Raw genomic sequence first — 25828 nt, 5'->3', positions numbered from 1 at the left:
TTGCCTTGCAGCCCCCAGGATCCCATATGGGCCCTGGTTTGTGTCCCAGCTGCTCCACTTCCCATCCATCTCCATGCTTTTGGCAGCCTGAGAAAGCAGTAGGGCTCGCCCAATATCCTGGGACCCTGTGCTCCTGTGGGAGACCTGGAGGAACCACCTGGCTTCTGATCGGTTCAGTTCCAACTGCTGCGGCCATTTGAAGAGTAAACTAGCAGATGGCAAATCTATCTCCTTTATCTCCTCTCTCTAAATCAGACTTTCCAATAAAATAAATAAATCTTAGAAAAAAAAGTCAAGCAACTCAAGACAATTCAATCTGGACAACAGTTTGAATGATTTTGCCTTGAACTTGGTTTTATCTTTTTAATACAACTCTCAAGCCACATCTTGAGATAAGACCACAGCTCCAGCCAATACCCTTGCTGCAACTTCATTGTAAACCATGCCCGAATTCTTAACTCACAAGTGTGAGATTATAAATGCATGCTCTTACAAGCCGCTATGTTTGGGCAATTAAATGTACTAGTCAGTAGTGGATAACCAGTACCTCAGTTTTGCTTGTTACAGAATTGTGCTGAATGGTGCAGAATGTGTAATTTCTATTCAATCATACTTTTAGATTCTGTAGCTCAAATTTTCATCTTGCAAAATATTTGTCTGTTGAAGCCGGTAATAATTTAAAAGGTATTCAAATCTCTAATCATGTTGTATTTATGTATATATTCCTACAGTCTGAGGTCATTAACTCAGGCAGGTGCACATTTTTAATACATGAACTGTGCCTTTCCTTCGGCAGCACAGCTGAGAGGTAGAGTTTGCAGCTCTGGAGCCTGTTGGCCTTCTGGGTTTGGGCCATGACTTCACTCCTGACTAAGTAAGTGATCTTGAGAAAACTGCTCAATCCACAGCCTTTTACTAACTCCGTTGAAAACTGGGAGTAACACCTGGGGCCAATGCTGTGCCTCAGCAGGCTAGTCCTGTACCTGCAGCACCAGCATCCCATATGGTCTCCGGATAGTGTCGCGGCTGCTCCACTTTCCATCCAGCTCCCTGCTTAGGACCTGGGAAAGCAGTGCAGAATGGCCCAAATCCTTGGGACCCTGCACTCATGTGGGAGGATTGGAAGAATCTTCTGGCTCCTGGTTTCAGATTTGTCCAGCTCCAGCTATTGTGACCAATAGGAGAGGGAACCAGTGGATGGAAGATGTTTCTCTGTTTCTCCTTCTCTTTATAGATTTGGCTTCCCAATGAAATAAGTCCTTAAAAAAACAGAAATAACACCTACCTCATAGAATTAAAATGAGAGTTAAATGAACTAATATTGTAGTGGTTGGTACAATTTAACTTCATAAGAGCTATTATTAAAACCGTATTTTTTCTTTCTTTTTTTAAGATGAGGTCAGTGCCAGGGCAGCAGCAGCAAAGCCAGTGGCAGGAGAAGAAAGGGTAAGGGCACCGGCTCCTTGCTTTCTCGCTGTGTCAGCCCAGCACTTGCACTTTCTCTAACGTTGGATTTCTGTGTTGAGCTAGGGTTTATTCTTTGACATATAAAAAGCACAGAGTATTTTACTCAAAGCAAACGGAATTGAATTCTACAGAATCATGACCAATTCCCCAGCAAATGCAGAAAAACAAATCATGTTTGTTTCACCTGAATATTGCTTTGCCCATCATCACTATTTTATGTGAAATTGCTTCAGAAGTGTTAAAGATGAATAAGCGAATCCTCTTCCAGTCTAAGTGGGGGAAGCAGAGCTGTTCTCAGAGGCGGCACATCTGCTCGCAGAATGGGCATTGTTGAGTGAAGATGGAGAGTCTGATTGCAAAAAAGGGAAGCTGTTTGGAGATTGCCATGATGCGGTTAAAAGCTTTCAGAAAATACAGACTGATGAAAGTAGAGTTTTGAGCTAACTTCTTTTTTCTCTTTGTTCACATAAAATATGGTGCTAATTGTCAAAATACATCACAACTCTCCTCTATAGCTTTATTATTTACTGATAGACAATCATGACAGTATTAATGAGGACGTAAGTAAAGAGAGAGGACTATCAGTTAATGTCTGATATTTGGAAGGAAGAATGGAATAAAAGAAGAAAAATTGAAAAACAATTCCACATTCAGTTTTATATGCCTGGGAATGAGCATTGCAGCAGTCCTGCCCTGTTTTTAGTTTTCCTGCCGAGTTCAGTGGAACCAGTGCATGCAGACATAATTTTCAGAGTTACTTTTCTCATCCTGAACAACTCATTTTGAATTAGTAGCACAATTAATCAATGCCCCCATTTGTCCAATGATCGTTTTGCTAGTGCATGCCTGTCTTAGCCTTGCCAAGGCCCTGTGAAAAGACAATTACAACAAATTTAGTTTAATAACTTAATTGGTCTTTACTTCTGATTTTAGAATCTTATAATATGACCTTCTACAAAAACAGAATGAGAATTTCAAAGGGTGGAGTAGATAAGGTTTTCTGGCTGTCATCCCAGTCTCTCACAAAAGATACTTGAATTCCAACCACTTGAGCCGTCGATGCTGCCTCTGGGGGTATGCACTGGCAGGAAGCTGGGGTGAAGAGCCAGGCCAGGAGTGGCACCCTTGCACTGCCATGTGGCACACTGGCATGTCAACCACTAGGCCAAACCTGACTGCCCATCTCCTGACTTCTTACGAAGTTAGATAAGCAATTCAGGTTGGCTTGGTGCTGTGAAACTTCAACAGTGATTCCATTTTGGCCTCATGTTGGATCTAGCATAGGATGTCAGCCAGACCATTGTGGCCTCATACAAATCTTATTCAGCAGTCCGTGAGATGAGAAAAAAGTCAGCTTGTCTATGCACAGATCCCTCCTACTAACCTGCCTTCTTCTTCTGACCCAGCTGTGCTTCCAATTGGAGGCCCTGCGCCTCGTGACTCTCCCTGTTAGAGGCTGTTAGAGGCAGCTGAGGCATGAACAGGCAGGAGAGAGAAACCTTTTCCTCTCTGCCACTCAAATACACAAAATAGCTCAACAAATATTTAAATCATGTCTTATTACTTGAAACAAGGAATTTTCTGTAATACTTCAGCACACATAGAACACACAGCTTCTAAACCATACAACATTTACATAAAGTGTAAGCCTGAGGCTGCTTCGATGTCTGAATATCTAAGTAATGAGCTACATTGTATCTTAGCTGAGTCTGTCTCAGCCCAGGCACCTCAGTCCCTTACAGATGGGTGGCTGACCGAAAGGAGATAAGAACATGGAACCGCAATCAAGTGAGACGTGTCCCATCATTCTCTGACTGCAAATATTGCCAGGCTGGGTTGCAGCCTTGGAATTCCCTGGACTTCTTTTCAGGTGTGCCAGGCTCTAACATCATTGACCAGCAGCCAGTTATGACCTTTAGGTCTCCTGGAAAAAATTTTTTCCCCTTTTGATACAAAGAAGGCTGAAAACCAAATAAGATCTGGTCTATCTAAATCAATTGAGGGACCTGCGCAGTAGCCTAGTGGCTAGAGTCCTCTCCTTGCACACAGTGGGATCCAATATGAGTGCCGGTTCTAATCCTGGTGGCCCCACTTCCCATCCAGCTCCCTGTTTGTGGCTTGGGAAAGCAGTTGAGGACAGCCCAAAGCCTTGGGACCCTGCACCCATGTGGGAGACCTGGAACAAGCTCTGGGCTCCTGGCTTTGGATCAGCTCAGCTCTGGCCGTTGCGGCCATTTGGGGAGTGAACCATCGAACAGAAGATCTTCCCCTGTGTCTCTCCTCCTCTCTGTATATCTGCCTTTTCAATAAAAATAAATCTTTAAGAAAAAAAATCTATGGAGCTAAAATGTTGCTACCTCTCTTGGAGTTGACAAGTCAAGCTTATCTCAGAAGTTTTAAATGTAGCTAAGGAGGAGATTTCAAAGTGTAATTTGCTAGAGCAAACACATCTTTTGAAAATATGGTGTTTAAATAAAAATTTGCATCAAGCTGACAAATCCATTTATTGTTTACAGAACGTGGAGAACATGACAGGCATGAGTATGTCTAAAACCAAAGCCAATTTATCCTAATTTCAAATAAAATTACTAGCCTCTAACTTCTAAATTCAGTTGGGAAGTGTGGGCCAATACTTCCTGTGTTTCTTAAAAATAGACAGGAAAAAAAAAACCATGAACAAATGTGTCTGTTTTGAAAAATGTATAACTGGACTCAGCAAGCTAGATACCTTTGATCAATTATTAAGGAAGCATGTCAAGGGCATTTTTCAGCCTGTTTTTCTTCTCCTCTTGGTCTTAGAATCTTAGTGGTTCTTTGTTCCTTCTGATTTATTGTCCTGTTTGAGCATTTCAGCCCTAGAGTCACAGTTAAGGGGACAGCGAAAATTACGGGACGGAGAACAGTGTGTCAATCTTTGCCCCTGGCTTCTAGCCTCCTAGCTGCCAGAAAGCCAATGAAAAATGAGGCATCATTAAGAATAAATTGTAGGTTTTGAGTATGTTCCTTTATCCTCGAAATGGATTTTCTTTTTTGAGATCCGCTTCTTTCCATCTGAATTGGCTTGTATTATAAGCTGATTGTGGCATTCTACTTTCATCTGAATCAGTCCAGATGTTCCCTCCATTAACAGTATAAATTCCTCCTTCCCAAAGTTCTGTATTTTGAAATCCCATCTGATGAGTTTGGTTTCAAAGTTCTGATAAGGTTTTCAGAAATGTGTTGAGAGTATTTTGAAATCTGTATTTTGCTTTCTAGCATGAATAGAAGTTTTGGTTAACTTACTTTTATTTCTGTGTTGAAATAAAAATTTTATAGCAGCTCCATATTAAAAATTATCAGCTCAGCTTTAAGTTTTGAAATTTGTTTTTGTGTTATTTAGTTAAAGGGGAGAGAGAGAGAGAAGAGAAGAGAAGAAGGAGAACCAGAGCCAGGAGGGAGGAACCCAGTCTGGATCTTCCACATGCATGGTCGGGACACTACTCCTGAATTAACCACCTGCTGCCTCCAAGGTCATTAACCAGAAGCTAGAACTGGAAATGGGCCTCAGACTGGAGAGCAGGTGCTACAGTGTAGGATATCGGCCTTACAGTCAACATCCTAACTACTGTATCAAACAGCCATCCTGGAAATATGTTTTTTAAAGATTTATTTATTTCTTTTGGAAAGTCAGATTTACAGAAAGAAGGAGAGACAGAGATAAAGATCTTCCATCCACTGGTTCACTTGCCAAATGGCTGCAATGGCTAGAGCTGAGCCGATCTTAAGCCAGGAGCTTTTCCATGTCTGTTATGAGGATGCAGGGTCCCAAGAGTTTGGGCCGTCCTCAACTGTTTTCCCAGGCTACAAACAGGGAGCTGGATGAAAAGTGTAGCAGCTGGCACCTGCACTGGCACCTGCATGGGATTGTGGTGCATACAAGGTGAAGACTTTGGCCATTAGGCTATGGCACTGGGCCTGAAGTATGTTTTTAATAGATCTATTTTTCCTTTCATTTCCATGGATTATTATTGTGAAAGTTTTACTATTTAGTTTCACTATAAATACACTTAATGATAAATACAGGAAATTATAAATATGAATTCCACTGTGTAAATGGTAAGTACAAATTGGTATTTATGCATAAAAGGTACAAGGAAAACTAAGACCTAATCTTTCAGTATTATTATTAAAAATAATTTTGACAACACATTTTTTGTTAGGCGTGTGAATTTGGTTCAGTGGTTAAGATGATACTTGGAAAACGGGCATCCCATATTGGAGTGCCCAGCCTCAATTCTGCTTGCTTGCAGATTTATTTATTTTTATTGAATGGCTGATTTACAGAGTGGAGAGACAAAGATCTTCTGTCTGTTGGTTCACTCCCCAGGTGGCCACAATGACTGACTTGAAGCCAGGAGCCAGGAGCCAGGAGCCAGGAGCCAGGAGCTTCTTCTAGGTCTCCCGCATGACTGCAGGGTCCCAAGGCTTTGGGCTGTCCTCGACTTCTTTCTCAGGCCAGTGGAGCAGTCGGGACACAAGCCAGTGCTATTATGGGATCTGAGCGCATGCAAGGCGAGCAGTTAGCCGCAAGGCTATCATGTTTGGGTCCCTTTCCACTGCTCATCAGTTTGAGAACTGACAGATGAAAGGTAGCTGTTTTCTTCTTTCTACACCATAATGGCAATTAGTCCCAACTAACTAATACTGACAACCTTCTAATTTTTTTTATTTTTCATGATACAGTTCCATAGATTCAGGAATCTCCTTGTTTCCCCTGTCTATCCTCTCTCCCCTGACTCTTCCCTCCCCGCTTCTCCATGTTATTACCATAGTACAATCCTTCAGCAACAGTCCTAAGTCCATCATTCTGCTGTTTGAGTGTACCGTGGCATTGTAGGCATAGACAATGGACAGTGGAAATCCAGCATCCTATTGTCAAGACATATTTAACCATTTCATGAGCCCATCTTCACTTCTTGGTATGATGGTCTTCATTACACAGTGTCTCTCGAGATGAATGGATGTACACACATGGTGACAGTTCTTGTGTATCACTCGCCAAAGCTCATGGTGATTTTATAGGAGCCTATATCTTACCTCCCACCTGCATATCACCCTGGATCACCACAGGGGACGGTTCAGTGATGCCACAGCAACCCAGGGATTGTTGAAATCTATCTACAACAGACATAGGATATTGTTGATGTTGAGCTGTTAAGTTTTCCAATTCCACTCTCTTTTCCAGTATTGTATTTGGGGTACCTGATATCTTAATTTCATGTCTCCCTGCCCCAAGCATGCTCTGAAACAAGAATTTGAAAGTATTTATTGAAAGGTGGTAAGTTTATATAATAGTAGTGAAAAGAGCCATAGAAGAAAGCAAATACATGAAGAAATAAATTTAGTACTATTGTTACTTTGGGTCTTCAAGAGGGGTTATATTTACACCCCAGACTTACCTTAAATTTGAGGAAGCAATGATATTTGTCCACATACTCCCAGTACCTAGTACAAATTGAACATTATTTAATTGCCTGACAGCACATCTTGCAAGGGTAATGAATTTAATGGTGACTAATAATAAAGTGATAAAATTAAGCAAAGTAATCAATAAGCAATGCTTAGGTAACCTACAAATCACTATTTATGCTTTGTAGTTCCAAACTTAAAATAAATTATTCTGTTATTAAATTACACAAATCTATAATTGTATTGGTTAATGAAAAATTTTAGTATTATGATACTATAATTTAATCTTTTACAAATGATTTATTTAATTTTATTTGAAAGATTTTACAGAGAGATAAAAAGAGACATGGAGAGAGGTCTTCCATTAGCTGGTGTACTCCCCAAATGGCCGCAACAGCCAGAGATGGGCTGATCTGAATCCAGGATCCAGGAGCTTCTTCTGGGTCTCCCACATGGGTGCAGGGGCCCAAGGACTTGAGCCATCCTCCACTGTTTTCCCAGGCCATAAAGGGAGCTGGAGCAGAAGTAGGACAGCTGGTACATGAACTGGTGCCAATATAGAATGTTAGCACCATAGATGGAGGATTAGCTTGCTATGTTACCTTATCACCCACACATTTAAATCTTAAGATGCTAGCAGAAAGAAGTCTTTAAATGCAATTGAAAATTTAAAATATCTAATTATTGTATTTCTCAGGGTTCATTATCAGTCTGGAATATGATTTTTGCATTAGAACATGGGTTATGGATAATGTACATTTAATAAAAGATAAAAAAACTCCCTATGCCAAAATCTGCTTTTCTTTAATACCTGAACTGGTTTGAGAATTGACAATGTAATGAGATTCAAACGAAAATTGAGGTTAAGCTATCTGTCAGAGAACATCTATTTGTAATTTCAAAGGTTATTAATATCCGTTGAGAAGCTTTGCTTTTCCGTGTCTTTTCGTTCCTGTTGAACCCTGTAGGGGATGGACAGTCATGCCAAGTTAGTTCCCAGGCAGTCCCATGTTAAACTGTGCTGAATTATTATGTACCATGAAGAGGGTTGATGATATTTTTTTCTGAAGTAATTTCCATATGTCTGATTAAACCCCTGTGTGAACTTAAAATTTGTGGACACATCAGAGATGTTTGATAAAGCAAATTGACTTCAGATTGAAGCCTCATTGGAATTACTGCTTTATACCTTAGTGTAGTACCCTAGTGGATTTGCTGCCATGTAAGAATAATGTTCATGAGATGCTGCTTTGCATCTTGTCTCTGTTGCTTTGCTGAGCGCCTTCTGCATGTCTCTGCAGATCCTCTCCACCTTCCTCCATCCTGTGCAGTCTTACAGAAGGCTGAACTCCCCATCCAGGCCTTCCCTTCAGCCAGCTGGAAAAGGTGAGTGTCACAAAATCTACACCATGTTCCCCCATGATTCATCATGGCTGGCCATGTTCTCCATGCACCTGTTATAGGTAGTGAAGGCTAGTGACTCTTTTTTTCCCCTACTGTGTTTCTACATTGAAGTAATCATGATGGCTTTAAGAGTTTGTCCCATGAAATCCTATTTTGAAATGTAATGTATCTTACATAGATTGTGTGTGTGTGTGTGTGTGTGTCTGTGTGTGTGTGTGTGTGAGAGACTGTCTCTATGTTTTAAGTGAGCTCATTGTAGGATAGAAGATTCTCCTTAAGATGCTCAAAGTCTGGGTACAGTATGGCCAAGGGGCCCACTGCTCTTGGGCCTTGCGGTTCCTGAAGTCTAATAGGGAAGAAAAGTAAGGAAAAAGCTTAAAAGTTACAACTTTGCCTTTAAAGCAGCTAGAAAAGTCACGAATGGTAACAATCCATATTTTCAACTTTATGGAATTCTTGAGTTCAATAGGTAATTAATATACTCCCAAATTTAAACTTCACATTAAGAAATAACTGAATTATAGCAAGCATAACAAAGTACAGACATACATGCACACATACATATGCATAAAGCAAGAGTTTCCCCCTGCCCCTTGCTTTCTTTTTGTATGGATTGAGCAAATTTTTTCCCTAAATATCTCACTTCTCAGCATAGCCTTCTGTATCCCTTTGCCTCTTGTTGTCCTAAGGGCAAAACTTGTTCTGGGCAGATAGTACTAACGTTGGGGTTCTCTATACTCTATCCAAATATGAGTCCCACAAATCTGCATAAAAATTCCTCTGGCTTTTGGTCAACTCCTAGTTTTGCCTGTTTGGAATAAAGCATTGGAAAGTGTAGCAGATAACAGCTCAGGTACAAAAGGGGTAAGCAGAAAATTTTCACAAAATACACGGTATTGTATAAACAGATTTTACACTGGATCCACTCAGAGTAGAGGATCCTCATGAAAAATCAAGACTTTCGTTTGGGAATCCAGAAAGAGTTAACAGGTAGAGAGGCCAGCACAACGATGTAGCATGCTATCCTCTGCCTGTGGCACTGGAATCCCATGTGGATGCTAGTTCAAGTCCTGATTGTTCCACTTCCAATCCAGCCCCTTGCTGATGGCTTGGAGAAGTGGCAAGAGGATAGCCCAAAGCCTTGGGCCCTTGCACTCACATGGGAGACCTGAAAGAAGCTACTGGCTTCTAGCTTTGGACCAATGCATCTCTGGATATTGTGGCCATTTGGGGAATGAACCAGGAATTAAAAGACCTCTCTTTGTCTCTCCTTCTATCCCTATAACTCAAGTAAAATAAACCTGAGCTACAAGTAACAGCATAGCTAACAGAGAACAGGGCTGAGGCCCCTTAAATAAGGCATTGCCAGTTTCAAATAGGCACTGGTAACTGACTGATGACAACATTTAGAAACATATGATATAATCCAGAGTTCCACATAAAAACACTCACAATGTCTAACATGAAATTACTAAAAAAATCACTAAACAGGCAAAAATTAACTAGAAACTTATATTGGATAGTCAACCAAATCAGAGCCAGAAATGATTAAGAAAGTATAATTGAAGAAAAACACTTTGAAATTAGTGTGATTTACATATTAAATGTGAAAGGAAAAATGAAGACATAACCAACCAGACAAAAACCTGATTTTTATAGAAATAATTTTTAGAAATCGCTTGGGTGTTTCAGACAAAAGAAAATACTGCTTTTGAGATGAATAGCTTAGCAATTAGTTTCAAGAGCATGTTGGACGGAGAATACAGGTTAGGGACTGTGAGGGGTGAAATTGGAAATAAAACAAGAATCATGGAGGATCCACCTGGTCCAAACAGCTGCAGTGGCAGGACAGGGCCAGGTCAAAGCTAGGTGCTTCATTTGGGTCTCCCATGTGTGTGCATTAGTCCAAGGACTTGCACATGTGGAATACAGGTGTAGCGGGCAGTGACTTAACCCACTGTGCCACAGTGCTGGCCCATAGTAGTTTGTCGTCTCATTAATCACAATTGTCACATTTATGCAGGCTAAATCTGATTATGTAACAGGCATAACTTTCTTGAGTATAAAGGTGGATGGAAAGGTTAGAAGAAATCACCGACTCAAGTGGTATTTTTTATGATATTTCCATGCCACTATGCAAGAAAGAGGGACTGAGAAATATGCATGCTATGAAGTTTGCTTAACTCATACTCTAAGGAACATATATCAAAGTGGTTTTTTCCCCATTGCGAGCAAAGCACTGATCTCTATATATAAAATTTTAGAATGACTAAATCCTCAATAAGAAGTCTGCATAGATAAGTGGCTATTATGTAGAAACCCATAATATAGCATATTAAAAATGATTGTAGAGTTTAATCTTAGGCAATAGAATAGGATAGAAAAGCATTAGAAATAATCCTTCTTTTATACATATAATGAAGTTGAGAACCAGAGCCTCAGCCAAGACCCCATAATTAAATAGTGTGATGCCACATTCCTAATTTAAGGAACTTTTTTCTTGAATAGTTGATCTGTCATTAAAATACAAAGCCCAGAAGTACTACATTTTCCTCTGGCTTCCCAATAAGTGACTGTATTTCCATTAAACTAGTCTAATCATTCTATTAACACAATCTCCAGATTTCTAATCTGTTGGTATGGCAATTACTCATTATTATTTAATATCTGGTTATTGTTTAATGGCTTACCTGGATTTGGGTGTTACTAAGCAAATATTGTACAAGTCCCGAGGCAATTATAGACGAAGAGTTAACTGGTTAGGTAAAATACACAGGCCTTCATTTAAGGGCTCCTCTGCTGAACAACAAAGGCTTCACTGAATAACGTAGCTTCCCTTGGAGGTAACAGTCAGCAGAAGTTGTCATTTGACCCTAAACTTACGTTTGCTTTCAATATTCTATTATCATCACACTTCCATTTGTCTATCTTAATTAAAATGTAAAGTATAATGGTTGTCTAATTTTATAACAACCTTTTTTGACATGTATAACATAACAGTAACATGATTTCATTTTCTGCCATAAACATTATGGGGCAAGGCAGCTCAGGCAGGAGAGGAGGCACACTTCTTGGAATGCATTAAGATTTGACCTTGCCTGACCCATTCTGTACATAAAATCCTGTGCTGTCCTGGTCACACTCGCCTTGTCTTCTCATCTCTTGAACCAACTTGGAAGGAGCCTGAAGTTGGAAGGCTCTAATGTAGAGTTTCCAACTCCTGTTGTGCAATTGCATGTGCTGACGGTGAAATATGGTTCCCTACCTTTAGTTCTCCCCATCCCACAGACCCCTCTCTGCTCCTGCCATCCCTTTTCACTTCAACATCAGGGGCACTCCAGGACCTGTTAGACCCTCTCCTAGCTAACAGCTGCCTCCTGACCATTCCTAGGGTTAAGGGAAATCCCTAAGGGAAGCCAGCAGGAGATTCCAGGAAAGAGACCCACGGCATTTTGGGACGCGAGTTCAAAGATGGTGGAGCAAGCAATCCAGGAGTGCAGGCAACAGTGTGGGGTCCTACATAGTCTGCGAGTGAACACACATTCTTAATCCTGTCTGGGAGTTTGGGAAAAGGCAACTCTAACACCTCCTTGTCCAGGTGCAAGGGTTGTGTTGATCGTAGTGCCACTGGGATGACAAAACTGAGAGAGTGCAACACAAATTATACAGTTGACTGGTCAAAAGAGTGCCATAACTTAAGAGCAGAATGATGAGTGGAATATTCTGTGAATGGAAAATGCAGTCTTGGTACTGGCTGCCAACTGGCAGTTGTACCTGGTCCTAGGACGAACTTGAGGTTTGCACACTTGGCAGCTTCTCATCTGCCTATGCCCATCTTCTCTTGGGAAGTAGAATCTTCTGCAAACCTGGTATGAGGTTTCCCAATCAAAATTATTCTCCTCCTAAAGATGGTTATTTTTTTTTTTCATTTGTTTTTAACCTTTAGAAACTCCCGTGGCTTAAGGACAAAGAAGTTAGTTAGCGAAATTCTCCCCAAATCCTCACAGGATATACTTTATTCTAAAGAATATATGCCCTGCCTCTTTCATTGGCGTGGAGAGCCAGGTGTTGCAGCAAAGTTTGTTGATGAGGTTGTTTGGACCACTGTATTCCATTTTGGGCTGCCTCAGTTGGAGTTGGGAATGATTTAGAAATCAATTTGAAAAACCTGATAAAAAATACATAGGGCTGTGAGGGTTTCTTTCTAATTTAGGGCACTGAGAGTGTTAAACCATATGGACGTCAGCAAGAAAGGGCAGGGTATAAGAGATATGAAAATAATGTATAAACTTAAGTGATACATTGAACAGTGAAAGCATCAATTAAATTTCCGCAATCTAAAAAAATTAAGGAAAAATCTGCCTTTTCTACATGAAAAAAATTAGCCAAGTATTTTTCAAGCTGTTTTTTTCTCATTTGTATCTTTTAAATTTTTATTAATATAATGAGAACAAATTTCATGTATTTCAAAAAGATACAGTTTTACGAACATAAGGATACTCCTCTCCCTCCTAGTCATTTGTGTCTTTTTTTTTAAAGATTTATTTATTTTTATTACAAAGTCAGATATACAGAGAGGAGGAGAGACAGAGAGGAAGATCTTCCATCCGATGATTCACTCCCCAAGTGAGCCGCAACAGCCGGTGCTGTGCCAATCTGAAGCTGGGAACCTGGAACCTCTTCCAAGTTTCCCACGCGGGTGCAGGGTCCCAAAGCCTTGGGCCGTCCTCAGCTGCTTTCCCAGGCCACAAGCAGGGAGCTGGATGGGAAGCAGAGCTGCTGGGATTAGAACTGGCGCCCATATGGGATCCAGGGGCATTCAAGGCAAGGAGTTTAGCCACTAGGCCATGCCACCGGGCCCCATTTATGTCTTACATGTCTATTGCAGGGTCCCATTTTCCTTCTCTACAGCCTAGTAGTGACTTTTAGAAGGGAAATTCATAACCTCATTCTCTTTCATTAATATGAGAGCATAATTATTTCATCTGAAAGTACTCCTATATATTATTTTGTTTTATGTCTTCATAACTTTATTCATATATTAGCTTTCTATAGTAGTACCTAGCATATAAGATATAATAAGAAATTATCAGGAGAGATTTAATGCAGAAATAACAATGGTATATGGTGTTCCTACCTATTCATTTATGCTTACATAACTTCAGAGGTGCTCAAAGGGTTCCACAAATATTGAGTCATTAAAGCTTAGTACCCTTGTGAGGTACACTGAGCTATTATCATTATAGTTTATTATTATTCAGACAGATCAAGTTTCCTCTGGAGTCCTGCGTGGCTCTTACAGAAAGTGTTGGCTTTTTAATATTCTGCAACTGAGAATCACAATTCAGGTCTATAAAATTAACTCATTTTCCCTGAGATCGTCTCCTGTGACTTGCTAAGTTTCATCCGCTTCAGGTCGCAGAAATTGTGCTTACCCAGCTTTTAGAGAACCTGTACTGGGAAGGCCATTTTATCTCCCTCCATGGATACAGAGAAGAGGTAAAGCACTTGTGGAATGAACCGTAGTGAGTGGAGAAATCGTTGGCAGAGTTGATAGAGCAGAAAGATACACTGTGTGGCTGGATGGTGCTAAACTCATTCCAGAGCTCAAGGAAGTAAGTTACACACTTTGCAAAAAAAAAAGCTAAGCTCCCTAAGCACACAGCCGACTCATTCTTTCTCAACTTTCCATGTCTAGCCCTGTGCTCTGCTTGTATTGAATTTCCTCAAAAGTGATACACTTGCTACGAGTGTCACAAGACTTTTTTCTTGTAAATAAATATATTTTCATTTCATAATGATAGATTTTACTACATTTTCTAAGGTATGCAATTTTCCTATTAAATCACCTGATGGGCATTACTACTTAGGAGGAAGCTGGAGTTAGAGCTGGGACTGGGGATAGAGGGAATGACTGTAGTCCTGAAGGTGGGACTCAGGGCAAAGGTCTGGGAACACTGCTGCCTGGCGTGTCTCTGAGCTTGAAGTGTGAACAGAGGGTGTGGACAGAACGACAGGGAAGAGAATACGAGGCTGGCTGCTCTAGATGTAGTTTTTGTTTACTTTTTGAGGAGCAAAAATAGCTGTTGAAAAACATTTTTAACTTTATGTTTCTAGAGATGTAAAATCCTGTAAGAAAATAACTTAGAGGACAAAGCATGTTAACCTAGAGGCTAAAGTTCTCACCTTGCATGCACTGGAATCCCATATAATCACTGGCCCTGCTTCCCATCCAGCTCCCTGTTTGTGGCCTGGGAAAACAGTCGAGGATGGCCCAAGGCCTTGGGACCCTGCATGTGTGTGGGAAACCCAGAAGAGACCCCGGCTGCTGGCTTCAGATCAGCTCAGCTGTGGCCATTGTAGCCACTTGGGGAGTGAATCAGTGGACAGATCTTTCTCTTCGTCTCTCCTCTCTGTATATCTGAATTTTCAATAAAAATAAATCTTAAAAAAATAACTTAGAATTCAGTATCCCATCCTGTCATGTAACCTTTCATTCATAACGGTGCTGAAATCCTATGTATTCACTTTTTGACTGTGTGACCTCAGGAAAGTAAATCAACCTCCGTGAGCTTTAGATTATTTGTTTATAAATGTGATGATAATTCCTGCTTCTCAGTGCCAAGTTGAGGATTGTCATGTACACTGCACAGGGAATATTTGTTCTAGAAGGCAGTCAATAAAAAGTACCTATTGCTATTTTTTTAAACCATGATTGCTATTGAAGTATCCTCAGTTACATCAATCCTACTTGTTCTCTCCTGTTCTACTCCAGCCTTTGAAGAAAATGTGAGCAATCTTTGCAAATCATGGGCCTCAGCTTTTTGAACTTCTGCTCACCTGAAACTTTGCCTTTCACCTTAATTCAGCCACATTTGCAGTTACAACGCAGACATGGACATTCTCGGTGCTTGGCATCTCTCCCAGCATAATCTCAATCTTTGATTTCCCCACCTCCAAATGTCCGCAACACCATTCATGGATCTTTTTTGGTTAGCCCACCCTCACTTTCTGATCCTATTTTGGAAATGCTTTTGCCTCAGCTTGGTTTGCCATACCAAAATGCCATAGACTGGAAAACTTAACACAGTTTTTTCACACAATTCTTGAGAATTCTGAGATTAAGTTTTTAGTGAGGACTCGCTTCCTGGCTTGCATGGCTGCCTTCTCACATGACCTCAAGTGACCTTCCTCACGTGCACATGGAAGCAGAGATTCCTCTCGCTCGCTCGCTCGCTCGCTCTTTTTATAAGGCACCAATCTCAGCAGGAGGGACTCACATCATTAGGGACACACGTAGCCCTCGTTATCTCCACATACCATCACACTGCTGACTAGAGCTTTAGCACATGAGCTTGGGAGGAGGCACTCAATAGGATTCAGTCTGTGACTCCTTACCTGTCCTGATGCGTCTTGAACCTGACAATGCAGAGCTCTCCTGTGTGTCTGCCTTTTAGTCCTGTGTCTCTTATCCTTCTCATTTTCACTTCAGGGACCACATTTGTAATTACTTTCATTCTTCAACTACTGTGGCTATGAACGTACGGAGCTTAAGGTGACTGGAACAAAGGACTAATGTACAGATTGCATTTAGTTAGTGACAGTGCAGTCAAGCAGAAACTGAATACTGCTGGGCCTCACACAGTTTTTTGCTGATTCATTCAACTTTGCTATTTCCTCATGAATTTTGCTGCACAATCTGTGGTCCAGGAGTCATCCTCACTCCTTCCTAGGAGATCTGAGAAATGTAGAATCTCAGACTCGCTCCTGGATCCATGAAAAATAAGTTAATCAAGATGCCAGAAGATTCCTAAATATATATTAAGGTTTGAGAAACACATCACCTTAAAATAATCTCTATTCTCAGACCTCCACATCTCTCCCCTCTTTGCAATCTCAGGCAAAGATCTTGCTTCTTACTTTTGTTGAAAAAACTGAAGCAGAAGGTAAGAAGTGTTAGTTATCCCCAACTAGTATCCCGACCAGTCAGCTTCAGCGCCTACAAACTCTGCCTTCCCAGGTTGGACTTGGAAATGTGCAGTCTGTTTTCCTCAGAAGCAGTCGCTCCTCTCAATGCCAGATCACCTCCCTCCCACTTTGTCTAGGCGTTCCTGGCAAGCTTGCTGCCTCTTCTTTACAGTGGCAATCATGACTTTTTTTTATCACACCTGCTGTCTTTCAACAATGCCCTTGTTTCTGGCTCTTAAAACGTCATCTCTTCCTTAACACACTGCCAGTAATGGAGTTATATGGTATCCATGCAAGTTCTAAAAAGTATAAGTCTGCCATATGTAAGAAAAATGTTAGGGTTCTATCACATTCAGTTGTGTATCATAGAAATATCCAACAGCACTGGCTGAAATGAGACAGGAGCGTCTCTGCAGAAGAAAGGGAAGCCAGTCAGTCTGAGAGCAGCATGGCAGCTGCAGGCTGTCACCAGGGGCTAAAAGAGCTCTTTTTACTTCATGAGCTGTAGGACCACTAAGTTCCAGGCAACAGAAAAGAGAACAGCAACATGAGTTTCTGTTCTCTTTGAACACTACTGAGTCACCCATGGTCTCATATAGTCATTCTACTTACATATCAGTGGCTTAGATTTAGACACATACTGCATCTAGCCACAAGACAAACTGGTAGAGGATTATTTTTTAATACTTTATTTTTATTTGAAAGGTATAGTCACAGAGGAGTTCTCCATCCACTGGTTCACTCCCCAAATGGCCACAACATCCAGAGCCAAGCCGATCCGAACCCAGGGCCAGGGAGCTTTATCCCAGGCTCCCACATGGGTGCAGGGTCCCAAGCACTTGGCCCATCCTCTGCTGCTTTCCCAGGTCACAGGCAGGGAGCTGGATGGATAGTGGAGCAGCTGGACACAAGCCACTGCCTGTAGAGGATATCAGGAGGAGGGTTAGCCACAATGCTGGCCATTGGCAGAGATAATCTTTTACTCTTTGGCAATAGGCCCACCTTTAAGCTCAGGGGTCTAAGAGAGAAGAGAATGAATATTGTGAGACAACTAGAACTTTCTACTGAAGGAAGGCGCAACATGATCTCCATGAGGAACTGTGCCATTAGAATCAGGAGAGTGCCAGTAGATAGATGGCTGATACCTAAACAGTCATTCATACACAGAGGGTGACTGATTTATTAGTCCTTTCACTGCTTTATTCTTTAAGCTCACATAAATCCAGACACTATAATCACCTTTACAGTGTCAGCACAATTCACCTACAGCACATTGTTTGTACATAATTCATAAATGACATCCTCGTTTCCATAAGCATGTTGTGTAAGGACGAACAAAGCCACAGCAGCCTGATTTCCATACTCTTCCATTGTCTAGCCAGTATATATAAGACTCTTACTCCATGAAAATCACTTATGAATATGGTGAACAAAACATAAAACTGTCTTCATCAGGAAAATGGATTTTATAGAAAAAATACATAATATATATTATATGGCACCAAATAAAACAGATTGCAGAATCTATGTTTAAGTGATTGATTAAATATCCTTATGGAAAATAAACATGGGCATTGTATAGTGAATTTGGATCAGTCATCAATGTAATCACAATTATGTGGTTATGTTATAGCGATTATGTTGCTCACATTGAAATTAAAAGATACATATGTTTGAAATAACACCTTTCTATTTTTTTTCTAAATGCTACAGAAAATCTCTCTCTGGAACAGTTCTGCTTCATACTAGCTGAATAAACTAATTGCTTTAAGTTTACATTCCACTTTATTATAAGAAAAAATAGGAACTATCAAGCATCATAATCAATTAAAGCCACACATTGTCCCAGGACTTGAGATGTTCATTTTTGCAAACTTTTTTTTTTAAATCTTTTATTGTATTGTTGTTGACAATCTTCACATAGTTAATTACGGTTAATTAAAAAAAAAGGTTCAGGGAGTATAGGGAAGTGGGTAATACTATTATGTCCATATTGTTTCCATCATGTATCTGAGGTAAAGGGGGTATTGAGGGAGAAGCCCCACCTGGTTTCCCGCCCACCCCAAGTCCCGGATGTGGGGCATGCTCTGAGATATTTGCTCAAGTGGTTTTAATAGTTCTCCAGTTATGAATCGTTGCCAGTTTCGCTCGATGAGGTCGTCCACTGATTGATATGGTCCATCATAAAGTCTCTGTTTGCCCCATATTTCACTGCCAACATATAGCTGAGATGAATGATTGACCTGTTCTGTCTTCTGTCTTTTCTTGGTTAGAGTTCTGAGTCCAGCAGTTCGATTGGGGAGATCTCCAAAGAAAATTTGAGGTATTCCCAGACTAGTTTCTTGTATGTTCTAGCAAGCACAGGGCCCGGCACAGTCCATCACCCCAATCAGCTGGTGGTTTCAATTGCTGGGTTGGTTCTGTTTTCGGTCCCGAGTTGCACTGGAACCAATGGGTGTTGCAGTCCAGTCTGGTTCTGCTCAGCACGTACTCGGCCCTCACACAAACCAGTGGGAGCTGCAGCCTGGTCGGGGCGACCCACAATAACCCCCACCAGGCCCGCCCCCTACCCTGGTTTGCCAGTATGTGTAGCAGAAGAGACCAGTCTGTCCGCCATGCCATTTGGCTCTTGTACTTGTCAATGGGTATTAAAGCTTAGTTCTATCTAACCAACTCAACCATCCAGCCCTCACGGATGTTGTTGAGTGCCTCTCTATCTAGCCATCCCAGCCCCCGTCCTAGTTTTCATGCCCTCCCACGGGAATAGTGACCCAAGAAGGGGGAACCCACTTTTTCCCTCCCAGGTCTCTCTGTTCCGGTTTATGCACTCTTTAGGTGGTTCTGTGATTTGACTTGACAGAATTAGTCCCCAGTGCCAGCTTCTGCCAGCTGATGCTGCGGCTATGCCCAAACATCCTTCACCCACTCTAAGTTATGCTTGCACCCGCAGGAATAATCAGCCCAGCCTGGCTTTTCCCTGATCTTTGTCCTAGAGGGGAGAACTGGTAGTATATATTATCTCAGAGACTATTGTCTGTTCTGTTCTTACATTAGGCCAAGGTTTACTCTGGGTCTCTTCAATGTGTGGGCCAGCTAGTCCTTGGACCTCGTCCTGGCCATCTCACAATTCCTTCTGCTATGGACCTGCAGTCCTATAATTTCATCAGTGCTGTGCATTGTGCTTGGTTAGGTGGTACCAATGGCTAGCCACTGCAATGCTGGGAGTTGGTTCTGAGGTCAGCTGCAGGTGGACAACAGTTCTTTTGTAGATGACTGAATTTTATCTAGTGGAATGTGGGCAAAAATACTACACGTGACTTGGAGAATAGAGCCTTAACAACCTGCAACCAGACTTTTCATGCTTATGCTTATTAGTTGCTTAGCTCTCCAGAAACAGAGGATCTATGGCAGGTCTACATAGAAAGGATGGAATGATTTCTCTTCCCTAGGGGACCAGCAGCAGAACAGCAATCAGAGCAGGGCTGGAACATAAATGAGAAGTAAACCTGTATTGGGAAAACAACTACGATGCTGGGGTTATTTTATTTGACCCAGCACAGTGGCTATATCATCATAACCATATAACTCTACATATCTAAAAGTCATAAAAAACATCAGTAGTGAATCATGAAACCATTTATTAAATATGTCTTTATCTGGTGATTTTTAAAGCATAGTTTACATGGAATGAAACTATTGTGGGTGTATCTTCAATTCTTCAATTCTTAAAGCTTGCTTTCCTATGTCTTGGTCAGTATTAAATTTATTTAATACATAGGAAAGCTTGCTTTCCTATGTCTTGGTCAGTATTAAATTTATTTCTATAGAGTCTGATCGAAAAATTCAGACTCTATTTTGGTTTTTCAAACGTTTCTTGGCTAATCTTACATATTTATTTCCTCTGGGTTTTAAGATCAGCTTGTGTTGCTGTACAATATGACATGAAATGTGTGTCTCATGATCCATGGAAATTTATTTCTCACAGGTATGGGAAGCTTGGGGAGTCCTAGCTCAAAGAGTTGGCAGATTCTTGGGCTGGTGAGCTGCCTCCTGGTTCGTGGACAGTGTCTTCATGTTGAGTCCTCACATGCTAGAAAGGTGGAGGGAGCCATCAGGAGGGTCTTTCATAATGCCACCAGTACCATTCTTGGTGGCGCTGCCCTCATGACCTATTCTTCCCACAGATGTCATGCCCTCCTCCCCAACTTCTTAAACTCTATCTTCACTTTGGGGGTTAAAGTTTCAATATAAGAGTTTCAGGGAAATTTACAAATTCAACAGAAATGTATGTGCTCATTTATGTCCATCTTTTGTATTTGACACTGTTCTATCATGGACTTATCCATCAAGTCAGCTATTCCACATTTTGTTGGCTTGTTCCTAAGTATTTTATCAAGACTACCATGGCAGATAATGTTTAAAAATTATTCATTGCCAATCATTGGTTATTGACTAATCAGAAAGCTAATTTTATGCTAAAATTTAATTCAGAGATGTTGTAAGCAGTTTGAATGGTTTTACAGTTGGTTCTCTTGGAAATCATATATGTATGCTTATTATCCATACCTGTGGCTGCCCATTAACAAAAGGTCATTCCCCAGGAACCCTCTCAGATGGGACTGTGGACTGTGGAGGGGTTGCAGGGGGTGAAGAAATGAGCACTCCCAGAGAGCAGAACTAGCACTGCCAGCTCCACCAAAGAATTCCACCCTCTCCCAGGGCAAAGGTTCCATCAAGTCTGGGCTGGCAATGATTGGCATGTGTCATGCACTCGTGGTAACTGTGTGTAGTTCCCATCCTTTCCCTCTGTGGGCAGTGGCAGGTTCACCGCAGCCTCCTTTGGCTGCCTGTGTTGGGAGGAAGCCCTTTAGCACACAAGTCCCTAGAAAGTGACAGACCAACTTGGGCAAGGAGTCTCGATCTGAAGAATTTGACTTTAGACCTGGGTATATTCCTATTTGGGGGTTGATTTTATTGTTTCTGCCTCTCCCTCTATACCGTTCCCCGCCCAGTTTGAGAAAGTATGGCTGATCTATTTTCTACCTCTTTCATTTTGCAGCACACTCAAAGCTAGAGCATTAGACCTTTGTGTTTATTGCCTCATATACTGACATACTGACATGTGCTTTCTTAGTCATTCTAGTGTAAGTCTAGTCAGTTCGCAAAGGCTTCTCCTAATCCAGGGCTGAACCATGTACTTAACATGGCTTTCTGGGGCAAGCATTTTAGCCTGGCAACTAGGACATAGCCTGGGAAACCCACAACCCACATCAAAGTGCATGGGTTCAAGTGCAGGCTCTGTTCCCATTTCATGTCTTGGTACAGTTCCCATTGTTCTGATCCAGGGATGCCCACACCCGAAGCTTCCCTGAGGTCATCTGTTGTTTTTATCCCTATTCCTGAGCTCGGAGCCTCTTGCCTGGATATTTTAGAATAGGATTATTTTATGTGTTATGTCCAATTCTTCCCAGGGTCCTTTCTTTTCATTTTTTTTTAAATTTCACAGATCCTTTCAATTGCTCAACCATTTCCACATGTGTGTCACAAATAGTTTAGAAGTGCGGAAGTGGAACAAGAAAAATCATTGTTCTCAACCACAAAATTGTTTTTTAGGTACCTCGTTGTGAAGTCCCTAAACACATAAACAGTCACATGCTGGTTGGCTTATGATTAGCTGGGGTTGTTTTATTCTAACATTGTCCTTCATTAGAAATGACCCAAATTCAGTTTTGTTTGTATTTGCAATTATGAGCCAGAGTAGCTTTCCCTTATGTTTGTCATGTAAGCTAGATAAGGCTGTTTTTAAGGTTGAGTTAGCTTTACTCACTCAGGAATTTTTCAGGCATGGTCTTTTTGAATCCTGCTTTAACACTTTCATCTTTGTCTCTCTTGTAACCACAGCACCAAGTGTTTAATTGTTCCTCAGTGTTCACTGGGATAAAATTTGGGTACTAACTATCACACAATTTTGAGTTCTAGCAAACTCAAGTGTGATTATCTCTTCAGAAATGCTTTGAAGATGAAACAATGTTAGTGAAGCAAGATTGTAGCGCTGTGTACACAACAACTGTGCCTTTAATAAATCTGAAATGGTAAGAGCAGTGAATATTAACAGTGATATGTGATAGAGCACTATAATTTTTAAAAGTATGCAAATGCATGGCTTTTTATATGAGCTGAACAAATAAAAACAGCAACACACTTTTTAAATCCTTTTGATTTAATTGAGAAACATGTTTTCTAAAATTTTTTTAAGATGATGAACTTATTTTATAGAGTTCCGAGAGTGTGTGTGAACACGTGGAGGAGGGGAGAGAGGGAAAGAGGGAGGAAAAGAGAGACCTTTCCTGCATTAGTTCACTTTCCAAAAAGCAGCAACAGCTGGGGCTATGCCAGGATGAAGTTAGGAGACAGAAAGTCTATATAAGCCTCCTATGTGGGTGGTAGAAGCCCAAATGCTTGGGCCATCTCCCACTGCTTTAGGGCCAGTGTGGTGGCACAGCTGGCTCAGCCATGTAGCGCTGATGTCCCAACTGGGTACCATTTCCTGTCCCAGCTGATCCACTACTGATCCAACTCTCTACCAATGTGCTGGGAAAGCAGCAGAGGATGGCTCAGATCCCTGGGCCCATGCATCCACATGGCAGACCTAGAGGAAACTCCTGGCTTTCAGCTTGGGACTGGCCCAGCTTTGGCTGGGGTGGCCATTTGGGGGTGAACAATGGATGAAAGATCTCTGTCTGTGTAATTCCGACATCCATGCAAAAATGAATAAAAAAATCTTTTAAAAGTATTTCATAACTTAACATTTTGAAAACTTGACAGATTATGGGAACAGAAATTTATTAGAAAAACCCCTTACATACTTGCTAATGATTCTTGTTTTTTTCCTTGAGAAAATGGCTTAGTGGAGCATACTCTGGTGAATAAAATCTTTTTATTTCTCCCAAGATATTTTTGAACATATTAACTTCAGACCACACTAAAACACACATCTTCAAACCGTAATTAAAACACTAATCAACTCTGAGCTGACAGAGTTGAACAGCCATTGAAATAAATGTTAATAATGTCTGTTCAGTACAGTTCAAAACCATGTTTTTTGCTTCAAAACCAAACCAAATCTTTGTGCTTAAGCCATTTCTTTAAAAATATTCATTTGGAACAAAAGTTACATTGGACTAATGTTGGAGATGAGAGGGAGTGAGCAGTGTAGGGCCCTGAAAAAAGACAGGGTGGGGAAACTGAAAAACAAAAACAAACAAACAAACAAAAAAACCAACCCAACAATTTACTATAAAAAAAAGTAACAGAATGAGCCAAGAGATAAAGGAAAGTATTTTCAAGGAATGGTAAGATCATGGTGCGGGCAGTAACAAACAAGGTGGCAGTGTAGCTCAGGGCTCAGGTAATGAAAGGTTCGCAACACCAGGGTAAGGTTGTGGGCTTGCTGCGGTCACAGACAAAGGGGATGATTCCAAGGCAGAGTTCAAGCAAGAGGCAAGCCTTGAGGATTTACTAGGCTAGAATGACCAGGGTTTGATAACTGGCTGGAAGCTAAGCGGATGAAATAGAGGGAAAGCAAAGACAAATGAAGTTGAGGTAAGAAACCTAAGGACTTCAGAGCTTAGAGCTAAAGGCCTTTCGATACCGACACTGCCTTGTGTATGTAAAGGGAATTGCAAAAGCATAATCCAGATACTTCACTAATACAAAGTTTATTTTTCATGCTAAAATGTTACAAATTTTATTTTGTCACATTACTACCAGAGTAACAGTTACAACTGAATTAAAAAGATAGCATTTGGGGACATTTCTATTAACTACTACTGTCATAAGCACATTTTGTTACATGAACAGCAATATAGTTACAATTGCAGAACTGCTCAACTCTTAAAGTTAGTCAGTGTGCCATAATAGAATCCTCTACATAACACAAAGAGGAAATGCCCAAACACATTTTCATATTCCATATCACTGTTTTATCCACAGTCAAGGGTTAAGATCTAGTAATACCAGCATTCAGATATCTCAGCAAGGGGTCAAGTTAGCAAGCATTTCTAGTCACTTTCTTTTTTAGTTTACTTAGAAACTATGAGACAAAATACAGAAGGAATGGCTTGCTGGTATTTTATACCTAACACTATTACATAATGCAATTCTTTGTCTTTTGCAACTTGGCACTTGTTCTGTCTCACGCAATAATTAGACAATAAAAAGTACTTACAGCACTTAGAATTGCCCAACTACAGCTGATACACAGTATCTCCCAGACTTCTAGTTTCTAAAATTCTGGGGGAAGAGGGACCTCGGGAACTGTAACAGTCTACAGGTAGTTATACTACCTTTGGCCATTGGCCCATTACTAATCCTTTTTGTTTTTTAGTATACAAAATATGCTGAAAATGTTTCTCTTAAGTACATTTCAATTAATGTAATTAAACACAAGGCAACAAATTCCTTGTGAAGAGTTACACTTAGCTATGAAAAACTTGGCATTTATTTGTTAAATTAACTTATGTGACATTTTTAGGGTCAAATACAGATCACATTGTATCCTTCAATTGAGAGCTTATGCTAAAGGATTACAAAGATAATTACACTAACAGCTTAAAAAATGGAAATTAATATTTTTATTTCTAGAGTTATTTTATAGAACTTGATTTTATCCAGATGAAGGATAAATCTCATAAGTCGACTGTAAAAATTTTTGCTTGGAATGAGTAAACAAGTTAAGTTTCTGATTCCAGTGCATCGCAAATAACAATATTGTTTTAATGTAGAAATAATTTTTTAAAGAAATAATGTTTAAGTCTTTTTACCCCTACCATCTCAAACATAGAGCATTTTTACCTTAAAATAAAATGCTTAGAGATATACATGTTATTTAAAAGCTAACTGTACAAAACAGAGAAATAAAACTACTTAGTTGCAGTTGAATCAAGCCGTTACTGCCTCCAGACACTGTGAGCTAAAAGTTATGACCTGATGACATTATGTTAAGTAGTCCTTTACTTATAACCTAATCAACTTAAAATCCAAATCATATTGCTTAGGAAGATATGCATGTGCAAATTAAAAATTTTCTATTTTTAAAAAAGTACCTAATCGAAACTGTTTTCTTAAATAAGAAATAGTCATCGTAGGAAGAGCTGTTCATTTTAAGAACTGTAAAAAAACAAATGGGATGACGGAAGGGTTAGGGCCACGCCCCCATGCGCTACTCAGAATGATTGTACAGCAGCAGCCTGGGACCCACACAGGGCTCGCTGCACTGGCTGTCAGAGTTGCTGTCTTCCTATTTTACTACTGTACTGTGTCACTTCCAAACTACACACCAGAGGGTCTGAAGTGAGTTGTATTTTCTTGTTAAGAATTTGTTTTACAGAAAATGGTAACAAAACAGGAATAGAAAAATTACAAAGAAAGAGAAAGAAACTACATTTATCTTCTGCTGCATACCACAGTACAGAGGATCATTTACGAATTTTGACCAATTTATGTGGTGTCTCATAATAGTCTTTTTCAAATCTCAAACACA

General features: G+C 40.5%; 1 long non-coding RNA gene across 2 annotated transcripts in view; it reads left to right on the top strand.

Annotated features, from left to right (window-relative positions):
• The first annotated feature begins 792 nt into the window (after positions 1 to 792).
• The window catches only part of LOC131482728 (uncharacterized), a 32594-nt gene continuing 7558 nt past the window's right edge, over positions 793 to 25828 (top strand). For both annotated transcript variants that reach the window (XR_009247249.1, XR_009247250.1), the window contains exons 1-2: positions 793 to 874; positions 8217 to 8301. This is a non-coding gene — a long non-coding RNA (uncharacterized LOC131482728). The remainder of the gene's footprint in view (positions 875 to 8216; positions 8302 to 25828) is intronic.

The sequence above is a fragment of the Ochotona princeps genome, chromosome 20 (assembly GCF_030435755.1).
Source record: "Ochotona princeps isolate mOchPri1 chromosome 20, mOchPri1.hap1, whole genome shotgun sequence".
NCBI lineage: Eukaryota > Metazoa > Chordata > Mammalia > Lagomorpha > Ochotonidae > Ochotona > Ochotona princeps.
This window is presented reverse-complemented; position numbering and strand designations above follow the sequence as displayed.